Source organism: Schistocerca nitens, chromosome 2 (assembly GCF_023898315.1).
Source record: "Schistocerca nitens isolate TAMUIC-IGC-003100 chromosome 2, iqSchNite1.1, whole genome shotgun sequence".
In the NCBI taxonomy this organism is placed as follows: domain Eukaryota; kingdom Metazoa; phylum Arthropoda; class Insecta; order Orthoptera; family Acrididae; genus Schistocerca; species Schistocerca nitens.
The window spans coordinates 605,382,321-605,395,673 of NC_064615.1; the positions used below are offsets into that span (position 1 = coordinate 605,382,321).

Here is a 13,353-nt window from a genome sequence, read left to right on the forward strand (position 1 = left end):
GTCAGTAAATGAGTGTCCACGGGATAGAAAATCAACCAGATTTACTAAGCAGGGGAAAGGCAATTCGACGTGTCGATAGCTATACAATACTTCACAGTTTTGGAAAAGACACTTAATTGTCTTTTTGCATCAGTCTATCAGTGATCGATGGAAGAAGGAAGCGGTGCAAGTGATAGGAAAAATTCACAGCTGGAACTGCTATAGCTATAGGCTTATGTCACCAACATCAATCTGTTGCGGAATTTTGAAACGTTTTCTTTGCTCGCATTGTATGTGATTTTCCCGCAGACCGAAAATCTCCTCTCTCGGATCAACGTGGATGCCACAAAGAACCATTGTTTGAAACCCAAATCGCTCTTTTCGTCCATCAGATTCAGAGGGCAGTAGATACGTGTGCCCAGATTGATGCCATGAACTTTGACTTCCGGCAGTAGTTAGACAGAGGTCAGAACGGTTACATACTGCGAATATTACGACATACAACATATCAGATAAGGTTTGTGTTTGAACTGAGAAATTGCTAGTGATTAGAACATAGCATGTCATTCGTAACAAAATCGCCAGACGTACTCAAAGGGGGGCTTATAGGACCAACACTTTTCACATTATATATAAATGACCTAGCAAACTACGTCAGAAATTCCTTGACGATGTTCACGAATGATGCTGTTGTATACTCTATCAGTCGAAAAGGTTTCGACGCTGGGTTACTTACACATAGAGATACGTTAAGATGGTGGTTCGAATGCCTCAAGAGTAGTACTTAGCCGCTCCCTCCCCATTTGAGTACAAGACACAGAACATTCCTATAATCACGTGACAATGTCACTTTGGGATATTATTCAACTAGCCGGCCACTGTGACTGAGTGGCTCTAGGCGCTTCAGTTCGGAAGCTCGCTGCTGCTATTGTCGCAGGTTCGGATCCTGTCTCTGGCATGAATGTGTGTGATGTCCTTAGATTAGTTAGGTTTAAGTAGTTCTAAGTCTAGGGAATGATGACCTCGGATATTAAGTCCCTTAGTGTTTAGACCCATTTGAACCATTTTTTGATTTGTTCAACTCGCCCATCAAATTGGCTTGAGTGTATGTTACGTCGTCGAAGCGTTGACCTTTGATGTGAACTGCTCCACTTTGTTGCTTTGTAATAGCTTGGTAACGGTAACACCTAATCTAGTCAGAGGTAACGATGTTTTTAAGAAAGTTACTGTCTGCATTTCTCATATCAATCAAGTCGTGGCAGGCGACCACGCGTCGTTATTTTTGTTCGGGAGTCACGGCGTGTGGGACAAACTTTGTACACCATTTCTTCTTCTTCAGAACACTCTGCGGAGTGTCACTTGATTTAGAGAATGCGATTTTTGACGAAGCAACGTTGACACACCACTGTCTCACGTGCACTCCTTAGCACTGACTGCTCACAACTGATAAGCGAATGCGCATCTATTGTTTACGGTTATTAGCTCTAGTTGCGACCGTAGTTACTGCCCCTATGTCTTTTATACGTCATGGATAAAATCACTTTCGCCACATTTTGGATGGATGCTGTATACTGGTGCCGCTACGCTAGAATCTGCTGCGAAATGCAGGAAGACCATCAGAGGATCGATGCCTATGCCAGGGATTAGCAGTTTACCTTTACCATAAACAAATGCAATGTATTACATTTAGATAGGCGGAAGCTCTCATTACTATATGAGGGGCATTCAATAAGTACTGCAACAAATTTTTTTCTGAAAGCAGCTAGAATTAGTCAGGATTTCAATTCACCATACTATTCCCCACTCCTTTGGTTACAAATGACATAATTTTCAACATAATTTTCGTTCAATGCGATGGCCTTACGCCACCTTAGAGGGCCTGTACTCCCACATGGCACCACTCTATTTATAAACGTCGGAGCTAACGTACTGCTGCATCAGTGACGTCCCAATATACTCGTACTGCTTCCAACGGAGTGCATCCTTCATTGGGCCACACAGATGGAAGTTGGAAGATGCGAGATCTGGGCTGTAGGGTGGATGAGGAAGGACGGTTCAATGAAGGTTTGTGAGCTCCTCTCGGATGCACAGACTTGTGTATGTCCTTGTTTTGTCATGGAGAAGGAGAAGTTGGTTTGCATTTTTGTGGCCACGAACACTCTGAAGTCGCCTCTTCAGTTTCTTGAGGATACCAGTATAGACTTCCGAGTTCACCCTTGCACCATGAAAGAGAGCACATCAATCAAAATCAACCCTTCATATTACCCAAACGGTTGGATGAGTGTCTCAGCACTGCCAACAGAGATGTTCAGTGGAGCAGCGAGGCGTTTAACTGTGATTAGTCAATCACTTCGAATGAGAGTGTCTGCACGTTCCAACACTGCAGGAGTCACAGCTGTGAGTAGCTGGCTGGCATGCGGGAGATTGGACATGTTTGCACGATCTTGTTGCGGCACTGACAGACGCCTTTCCCAACGGCTCACCGTGCTTTTATTCACTGCCAGGTCTCCTCAGACATTCCTCAAGCGCCTATGAATGTCTGCGATGCTCTGGTTTTCCGCCAATAGAAACTCAGTTTTCTGCTTGAGAGGCATCTCCATTACAGAAGCCATTTTAAAGGCCATCCGTCAGAACTTCATGAAACTACATGGGGTCGGTTTGTAAGCGTACTATCATATCGCTGGCTTGGTTGCGGAGTATTTTTGCGGGCAGCCGCGTCTGTAGATTCGAGCGCGGGACACGAAACTGTTATGTTGTGCAGTGTGTCGCTCTGCATGTGAGAGGTATTGTTAGTATGGAGGTTGAAGTGTTGCTGCAAGTGCTATTACAATAAAGTGATGAAATATAGAAGTGATTCATGGAAAGTGCGTCAAGACGTAATTAAAAATGAGCAGTGCCGCCGATAACGTATATGTGTATCCTCTCGTTGCGTGTCGTACCGTACAGTATCAATCATCCGCGCCGTGTTCGGTCTCTCAGAATGAACTAAAGTGAATCAGCAAAAATTAGTTACCACAAAAGAGTGCAAGCAAGTGCCAGTGTCTTGTAGCGAGCGTGAGGACGTGCGTTCGATCATCGCGTTTCCGCATTATCAACAATAATCAGCGCCGCGACGGTTACGCGCACGCTCGTACAACTGATAACTGTGAACTGTAAATTTAACTTTGTGAGCAGCGTTAAAATTTATTACTAGTGTCAAGGAGGACTGGTACCAAAAGAAATCTGTGTATGCGTGACGAGCGTTAGAACTTTCGTGCGATCATTCGGCTTCCGCATCATCAACAATCACCTCCGTCGTGCCGGTTATGCGCACGCTCGTCTGAGTGATATTGTGGACTGGTAATCATCCGAGTGGATTAGAGAGTGAACAGTGCTACCTGTGATTTCTTATCGTCTCAGAATAAAGATGTTCATAGCAGACGTAGGCCTGTGTTGTTTTAACGTTGAGTGGCTCCCCTAAACCCGCCTGTATATTTCGATAGATAATTTTAGGCAAGCCAGCAGCAGTGTGGAGCACAACAGTACGACCGCCGCTGGATTATCAGGTACGTGGTGTGGACAGGGCGCACGGTCGGAACAACCTGTTTAAGGGTCCCCTACCCCCATTTAGACTCCCCGGCGTGTTACAGGTTGGTTGGTTAATCCGGGGGAGGTGAATAAATAGCAGGGTCGTTGGTCCCATCGGATTAAGGAAGTCAGCCGTGCCCTTTAAAAAAAAAAACCGTCCTGGCATTTGCCTGAAGCGGTTTACAGAAATCACGAGAAACCTAATTCTGGACGTCCGGGCACAGCCAGTGTTGCTAACCACTGCACCACCTTCCTTGGTAAACTATAGGGGCTGAAGCGGGAAAGTCCCCCTATGTTCCATGACGAATTCCGCACTTTTAAAACCTAAACTGCCCGAGAGCGAAAGTGTTTATATTACTTATTGAAAGCCCCTCGTATGTTAAGAGTGTTTAGTTGTCTCTGACAGACATGTTTGTAGTAATTCCACTTAGTGCATTTAGTGAAGTAGATAGTAAGACTTCGTATATCATGCAGCTCATTGTCTTCAGCTCTTCTCTGTTTACCTTGGAAACCAAGAGTTATATTTGTATAAATAATTGCAAATGTATTCCCGTCCATCTCAACAGTGGACAGCGGTGAAGAAAAATGTATTTAAGCATTAAATAGTGTGGTGTTATTTGACTGTATAAATTCAATAGTCTTTTCTCTTTATGCACCTGTATCTACAAAAGAAGGATGCAATAGAATGATCACATGGTTACTGAACGATTGTTGGAAGCAGTAACATTTGCTTAATATCTAGGAGTATGCCTACAGAACGATTGAAAATGAAATGAACACGTAAACTAATCGTAGGACAGGCAAACGCCAGACTGAGATTCACGTTGTGGTTTACTGTTAAAATTCCCGGAGTGCACGTTACAGGAAGGATCAGCCAATATATTGATTCCTCCGTCAAATATGTTACAAATAGTTAAGGTAAAATCAGACGGATTCGAGTACATACAGAGGCTTAGAAACAGATCTTAACATCATGCGCCTTTCGTGACTGGGTAAGGATGGTGTGTTAGTGACAGTACCACGCAAAGTGCGCTCAATCGCACGTTGTAAAGTACCTTACGAAATGTAGATGTAGATGTGCAGTTCACACTTCGCCAAGTGACTTTTAGAAAATTTTAAGAATACTATAGACATATTAAATATTTAATTAACAAGTTATTTACGCATCATCCATTGCTCCCGATTATAGCGTCTGTCTAATGTGTATTGTAAAAAATCTTACATTCCTGGTCACACAGACTGTAGCCATTTTATTCCACTTCTCAATCACGCAATTAGATTGACCCTGCCGTACAAACTACAGGAATACTACTGTCATAAAAACCTGGAACTGCTCCAAATGTATCTGAATCGAGCTTGCAAAATGCAAAGTATCCGTTTATAAATGGAGGATTGTAGAGAGACCAGAATGTGATTGTTGCACAAGGGAGCAAACAACCAACCATATAATTAGTGGATGCGTGATAAGAAGATTTAAAGAGACCTAAAGCAACTACATGAAGGCTTCTCGGAAGACTGTGCCTTGGTTAAGTTCCTGCTACATGGTTCTGATGTAACCGCGACAGTGCCGTTTCTGATTAACGTCAATTTACTTCACATGCTAGTTTGTTAATATCTGTATTATTTTCATATGTTATGCTGATGAATGTGCAATCACTGCTCAGGCCGACTGTTCTGAAAAACCGAGCGAGGTGGCCCATTGGTTACTACACTGGCCTTGCTTTCTGGATGGTTCCCTTGAAAGGGCACGGGACGGTAAATCCAATCTTCCCTCCCTTTTCTTCCTGTTTGGAAAAGGTGGCACAAACTCTGCCTAAGGCCCTGGAAGAATTTATCACCTGCTATCATGAAAATCACCGGAAGGTCAATGCTGACACAACTCAGATCGGTGTATTCCACCTCAGGGAAGGAATTGCTCTAGAACACTGTTCGACTCCGAAATATCTTGGAATGACTCTGGACCGCACGCTTACATATAACGATCATTGCCTACACACGAAACAGAGAGTGTCTGCCAGAAACAACACAGTGCGGAAACTGACAGGAACCACATGGGGAGCTCAACCACGCACCGTGAGAACTAGTGCGCTAGCGCTGTGTTATTCCAGTTCTGAAAATGGATGTTCGACATGGTACAGGTCCAGCTATGCCAGAATGAGACGCATTGTCACAGATTGTTGAAGGCTTACAACCTTACACGAACTCCACAATTTGCTGGCATAGCCCCTTCTCAAATTAGATGAGAGGTAGTTGCTAGATGCAAGAAAAGGAAAGCTATGACTACGGAAGAGAACCCTTTATAGGCCCATCAGCCAGCCAATCCTCGTTTTAAATCACAAAATAGCTTTCTGGTGACTACTGATCTCTTACAGGAACACCACTGCAGGCAAAGATCTCCAAGCGATGGAAGAAATGTCAACATTTGGAGAAACTGATCGTTCCAAAGGAAGAGCTCCCTTCTGATCAATCAGTGAAGTGCACAATATGGAACGCTCTCAACAGACTTCCTTGTAGTACAACGAGATAATAGACCAACCTCTAAAAATGGAGCTTTCCTGTGCATTCAGTTTTTTTAAGTGTGGTGGTGTACAGACTAACAGCCATCTACTACAATGTTCTTCATTGCAGTCACAAGCATCATATGATGAGGGAGACACTGAAAGCACTCGATGTGGTCAATTTCTGATCAACCAATGTGTAAGCCGTTGTCAGTGATCGATTTCCTTTTGTTGGATACATGCTTTGCGCTTCTGACGCGACACTAAATTAAACGTGCATCTTTTTTCCCGTTGTCCACGTGTCACATTGTGCTGCAATTTTTCCACACGCTAGATAAAGAAATAACCACCACGCATCTGCCACGCTGCGGCACAGGTCATTAGATCCAGTAAATATTGTTTCTATGTCCGCTCGAAGAGGTGCAATGATTACTACCATTATACTCCTCTCCTGTTCTGGACGAGCAACGTGATTTAGTTTTTCCTTCTTATTGCTAAATTATCTCTCAGAAAACTTGAATGGAAGCATTACGTTTGTCGTCAATGATTTTTCCTACAGTTTTATAGGGTACTGACGACCAAGAAAAGCGGTTGTCGACGTAAACTGGCGAAAGATGTGTAAAATTTTCTGTAAAGTGCTTATAAGCTACGGGGAAAGACGGGTAATTTTCAATAGGTACAAGGACAAAGGAAGAATAGTAAGACTGAAAGACCAAGGATGAAGTGCTCGGATTAAAAAGAGCAGAAGTCTGGGACATAGTCTTCCTCCCCTGCTGTTCAATCTGTACATCGAAGAAGTATTAATCGAAATCAACGAAAGGTTCAGGGATAGGCTCAAAATTCAGGATGAAAGAATTTCAATAATAAGTTTTGCTGATGATAGCGCTACCTTAGTGAAAGTGAATAAGAGTTATGGAGTTTTCTTGAATGAAATGAACATTCTAATGAATGTAGAATATGGACTGTGAATAAACCAAAGAAAGACGAAAGTAATGAGGAGTAGCATAAATGTTATTAATTATAAACTTAACATCAAATTGGGAAATATGCTCTAATCAAAGTAAACAGCTTCTGCTACAGGTCATGGTATTAGGAGTCTTGTTCTCCGCTACCATCTTAATCATGTTCCTCTCTTGTACAGCCTGTGTCTATCAATGACAGAGAGCCAGCCGCCCATCCGCACTTTCACACCATTTGATACAGACCGAGTTGCAACACCTAAGATTTGGGCAATTGTGATGGAGCGAAAAAAGAAGAAAAGACCCTGTGGAAATTGTAAATAAAAATGCAAGAGAATGTAAATACTACTAAGTTATTTTAAGCGATTCACATTTGTAGCTGTAGCCTGGGATTTGGTTGACCAAATATTTCTGTTGCAGCAACAACCTCAGTCGAAACTTTGAAACCTTCTGAGGGGCGGGCAGGTTTGTTGCCTACCAAATCCTGCTTCTGTCCGAAGTAATACTGCTGGCAATACATGCGAGATGTATCCCATATTTCAGGGTATTTTTCACCCTTTAAATGAACAATTCCGCATCCAAAATGGCTGCATCCATATCAGGCTGACGGCCTCCGCCCTATTCACCTACATAACGACTGCTGCTTCGCGGCGAATGGCGAGAACGCTGCGGTGTAGCAGTGATTGGCGTCTTCACTACGAGTTCGCAGCGTCACTGTCACAGTGAGCGCGGCTCCACTGTTTCACATACGCTGCTGATGCCAGCGAGGAAACGACGCTGCGACCTCGAGACAGTAAATGTGCATCGAGTCTACACTGATGTGGCAACCGCTCCCTGAAAGACTACGCACACCTCTAAGGCGCCAACACCAATCTCTGTGTGGACATCTTCAGGAATAAAAAATGTTATTGTTAATTGACCTGATTTCCCGTTCCCCGTGATACTGGTAAAACAACACCCACCGTCGTGCAAATGCCATTCTGGAACAGAAGTCACCATTTAGCATTTCATGATACCCGCATCCCCAACACAATTACAGAAGTAAAACACGCACGACGAATGAGGCAAGGAAATATACAGGGTGATTCAAAAAGAATACCACAACTTTGAAAATGTGTATTTAATGAAAGAAACATAATATAACCTTCTGTTATACATCATTACAAAGAGTATTTAAAAAGGTTTTTTTTTCACTCAAAAACAAGTTCAGAGATGTTCAATATGGCCCCCTCCAGACACTCGAGCAATATCAACCCGATACTCCAACTCGTTCCACACTCTCTGTAGCATATGAGGCGTAACGGTTTGGATAGCTGCTGTTATTTCTCGTTTCAAATCATCAATGGTGGCTGGGAGAGGTGGCCGAAACACCATATCCTTAACATACCCCCATAAGAAAAAATCGCAGGGGGTAAGATCAGGGCTTCTTGGAGGCCAGTGATGAAGTGCTCTGTCACGGGCTGCCTGTATTTAGCATCAACTGAAGCTGACGCCTAGTCAACTGCGCCTCAAGCGAACAAATGTACAACTAAATGAAACTTTATAGCTCCCTTAATTCGCCGACAGATAGTGCTTAGCTCTGCCTTTTGTCGTTGCAGAGTTTTAAATTCCTAAAGTTGCGGTATTCTGTTTGAATCACCCTGTATAGTTAGTTACAGGTTTCATAGATATCTTGAACGATTATTTTATATAAATGACGTGGAAAGAGTCAGTTTACGAAATATGTGTACATGATTAGCGTTAAAATTAATGAACACATTAGTTTATAGTCCTACTCATGCAGCAACAGTTAAAAACTTCTCTTTTCAGGCTACCAGTTATTAAAAAGAAATTCGCCCGTGGAATACAATGACTTGTCTAGGAAAATTATTTTAGGTAAGATTTAAGATATGCTTTGCTACCTGTAATTGAGCAAACGTTTAAAAACTTTTGTTGCTGCACATTGAACTAGTTTCTGAACCACTGGCTGCTTTAATAATGTGTAATAGAGGTAATGTTCTTTTCTCTAGAGCTGTAGGTGTCGATGTCATTTGTCTTCTCAAATTGAGATTGATGTGTTATTTACTAAGAATTATGTTAGCGAATATATTTATTGTGACTCTGCAAATAAAATGCCTAACTCCTTAACGAGAAACCTGTGGCTGAATATCATCTATTACTCATACTGCTCGCTTTTGCGTACTCAGTACTTTATTTCTAAGTTATGAGATAACTCTTAGATGTATTCCATAAGACATTATTGAGTGGAAATATGCAAAATGTCTCAGAAGGTTGATTTGCTTCTTTCCAAGGAAAGCAATTATATCATGTGCAAAAGAAGCTGAACGTAATTGTCTGAGAAGCTCTGTAATATGCTTCCTCCATTTCAAATTTTCATCAGCATGTACACCAAAAAGTTGGAGTGTTATACCCTATTTACCGACTCCTTTTTATGTGTTATTTCAGTTGCTAGTATTACTCTATTAATCGAGTAGAACTGAATATCACGTATTTTCTGTAAATTTACAGAGAGTCATTTTCAAATAATCACTTAATAATGCTTTGAAAAGCATAATTAAGAATCTCTTGTCTGACTACCTTTCTAATGGGACTTACTATAACATTAGTACAGTCTGAAATACACCAATCGTGCTTGTTGAATGTTAAATCGAACGTCTTTCGCATTACGTATAAGCAATACAAGTGGACCCAGAATTGAATCATGTGGGACTCCCTTAGTGGAGAAGCAGATTGGCACAGACAAAGAGGGTATCCCTCACTAAAAGATCTACGAATAGTACCAAATATCGGACTTAAACTGAAGAAGAATTTCTGGCAATGTTTCTTCGAAGTACTGCATTGTCTGGAAGTGAATCATCGATTGCAAAAAAACTGGAAAAGAAGAGAATCTAAGCGTTTGAGATGTGGGGCTATAGAAGGATGCCGAAAATTAGGTGGTCTGATAAGATACAAAATATGGGATTTTCCACAGAATAGGTAAGGAACACAACATAGAAGAATGCACAAGATTATTTTACATGTATTAAAATATAAACATCTGCATCTACATCTGTACCTACACTCCGCAAGCCACCTTACAGCGTGTGACGAGAAGTAATTTGTGTACCAGTGCTCACGCCCCCCCCCCCCCTTTTCCGCCGTTTGCTGTTCCTGTCGCAAATGGTTCGCGGGAAGAACGATTTTTGGTAAGCCTCTGTCTGCGTTGAAATCTCCCTAATTTTATTTTCATGGCTCTTTCGCGAGATATATGTCGGAGGAAGCAATATATTGTTAGACTCTCCTAGGAACTTACGCTCTCAGTACATTAACAATAGGGTACACCGTTTTGCAGATCGCTTCTCATGCAGCGTCCGCCACTGCAGTTCGCTGAGCACCACCGTGACGCCTTCGCACTTGCTTAATGAACATGCAGCGAAACGTGCAGCTCTTCTTTATATATTTTGTACGTCATCTACAGTAACGGCCTTGCCGCAGTGGATACACCGGTTCCCGTCAGATCACCGAAGTTAGGCGCTGTCGGGCGTGGCCGGCACTTGGATGGGTGACCATCCGGGCCGCCATGTGTTGTTGTCATTTTTTGGGGTGCACTCAGCCTCGTGATGCCAATTGAGGAGCTACTCGACCGACTAGTAGCGGCTCCGGTCAAAGAAAACCGTCGTAACGACCGGGACAGCGGTATGCTGACCACACGCCCCTCCTATCCGCATCCTCAGCTGAGGATGACGCGGCGGTCGGATGGTCCCGATGGGTCACTTGTGGCCTGATGACGGAGTGCTTTTACTTCATCTATCACTGTTATCTGTAGGTATTGGTCGAAAGAGCGTTTTCAAGTCACTTCCTTTGTTATGGACTGCATTTCCTGAGGAATCTTCTAGCGAATCTTAGTCCGGCATCTTCACTACCTGCATTAATTTTATGTGGCCGTTCCACTTCAGATCGCTCCGAACGCTTGCACTGAGATATGTTAGGGAAGTAAGAGATTCCTACGATCGTTTTACAATCGTGTGATCATACAATAATGGGTGTATCTGTGTAAGTATTAACTATACGTTACATTTATCTATGTTGAGGATTAGTTGCCACTCACTGCACCAATCGTGTTGATCCTCTGCAAGTCTTCCTGCGTTGGGCTGCAGTACTGTAGCTTTGTGATTCTTCCGTATGCAAGTCGTTATCTACTAAGTCGTTTGTGTATATCGTCAAAAGCGATGGTAATGTAACGCTCCCGTGGCGCACACCCGAAGTTACTTTTACGTCGGAAACTTCTCTCTGTTCAAAATGTCATGCTGTGTTCCGTTTGCTGGGAACACTTCAGTACATTTATTCTGTTGGTTTGATATTCATTTCACTCATATTTTGTTCACTAGGCGGCAGTGCGGAACTGTATCGAACGCCTTCCATAAGTCAAGGAATACGGTATCTACATGTGCGCATATATCTACTGCTTTCTGTGTCTCGTGGACGAACAGAGTGAACAAAGTTATACACGATCGTTGATTCCTTCAGAGAACAGGTGAGCAGAGAATAGGTGAGCATAAAAACGTTCCTAAATTTTACAATAGACCGACGATAAAGATGTTGTCTGTCCTCCAAGCCTTCTTTCCAACTATTAGGATGCATGATTTACCAATAAGCACATATACAGTTGGCGGTAGTGTCACTTACCCATGGTATGAAAGGGCAGTCTAATTGGCGGAGCTGGTACTTGTACTCAGGTGACTCATGTGAAAAGGTTTCTAACGTTATTATGGCAACATGACGGGACTTGCCAGGCCTTGAGGGCGGATTGATAGATGGAGCTAGATGTATGGGTCGTTCCATTTCGGAAAGCTAAGGGGATTCAGTATTCCGAAATCCACACTGTCAAGTGTATGCCGAGAATACTAAATTTCAGGCATTACCTCTCACTATGGACAACGCAGTGGCCGACGGCCTTTACTTAACAACCGAGAGCAGTGCTATCTGTGTAGAGTTGTCAGTGCAAAGAGACAAGCAACACTGTTCGAAATAACCATAGAAATCAATGTGGGACGTACCACCAACGTATCTGGTAGGATAGTGTGGCGAACTTTGGCGTTAATGAGCTATGGTAGCAGACGACCATCGCGAGTGTCTCTGTAAACAGCACAATATCGATTGCAGCACCTCTCCTAGGCTCGTCACCATATCGACTGGACCATAGACGACGTGAAAAACGTGACCTGGTCAGATTAGTCCCGATTTCAATTGCTAAGAGATACTGGTAGGGTTCCATTGTGGCGCAGACCCCACGAAACTATGGATCAAGGTTGTCAACAAAGCACTTTAAAAGCTAGTGTTGGCTCCATAATAGTGTGGGCTGTCTTTAATTGAATTAACTGGGTCCTCGCGTCCAACTGAATCGATCATTGACAGGAAATGGTTATGTTCGGCTACCTGGGCACCAACTGCAGCCATTCAAGGACTTATGTTTCCAAACAATGATGGAATTTTAATCGATAGCAATGCGTCATGCCGTCATCATCATCAGTTTCCTGCTATATTAACCGGTCCCTTGCCTCTTCATTTTTTGCGATCCATTGCTTCCTTCTTAAGGCTGCTGTATGTTGTACCATCCATCAGGTCATTCACTATCTGAAATCTCTTCCTTCCTCGCTTCCTTTTCCCTTCTAAATAAACTTCTAAAACTGTTTTTGTCAGTCCGTCATTCTTTCTTAATATATACCCAATACAATTTCTTTTTATTCTTTTTATTACTTCTAGTAACTGTCTTCTCTCCCACTCTTCTCAGTACGTCTTCATTTTTTACTCTATCCATCCAACTTATTCTCTCCATCGTCCGCCATGTCCACATCTCAGAAGCCTCCAGCCTCTCTCTGTCTTTCTTCTTCAAAGTACATGTTTCAGCGCCATATAGAAGAACACTCCACACAAGACATTTTATGAGTCTCTTTCTGTGTTCTCTGTCCAGACCAGTGCAGAAAATTCTCCTTTTCTTATAAAATGCCTCTTTTGCCGTTGCTATCATCGTTTTAATTTCTGTGATGCACTTCCAGTCGGTGTCTATTCTGCTTCCAAGATAGTTAAAATTTTACACATGTTCTAGTATTTCTCCATTCAGCGTAATTTTTATTTCTTTATTTCCTCTTAGTGCCAATACTTTTGTTTTCTTTGTCTTAATTTTCATTCCATAATTTTTTTCCGTTAGCTTCGGTGGTGTCCACCAAATCCTATAATTCTTTTTCCCCTCTGGCTAGAAGGACCATGTCATCAGCAAACCTCAAACACCCTACTCTTCTTCCTCCAATTTCTACTCCTTTGTCATCTCCTGAGCATTGGTCAACCATATTTTCCAAGAGGAGATTGAAAAG

The 13,353-nt window shown here is 42.6% G+C and overlaps 1 pseudogene; it reads left to right on the plus strand.

Moving 5' to 3' along the window:
* Window positions 1–10,458: 10,458 nt before the first annotated feature.
* LOC126237964 (5S ribosomal RNA) lies at window positions 10,459–10,576 on the plus strand (annotated as a pseudogene).
* The last annotated feature ends 2,777 nt before the right edge of the window (window positions 10,577–13,353 follow it).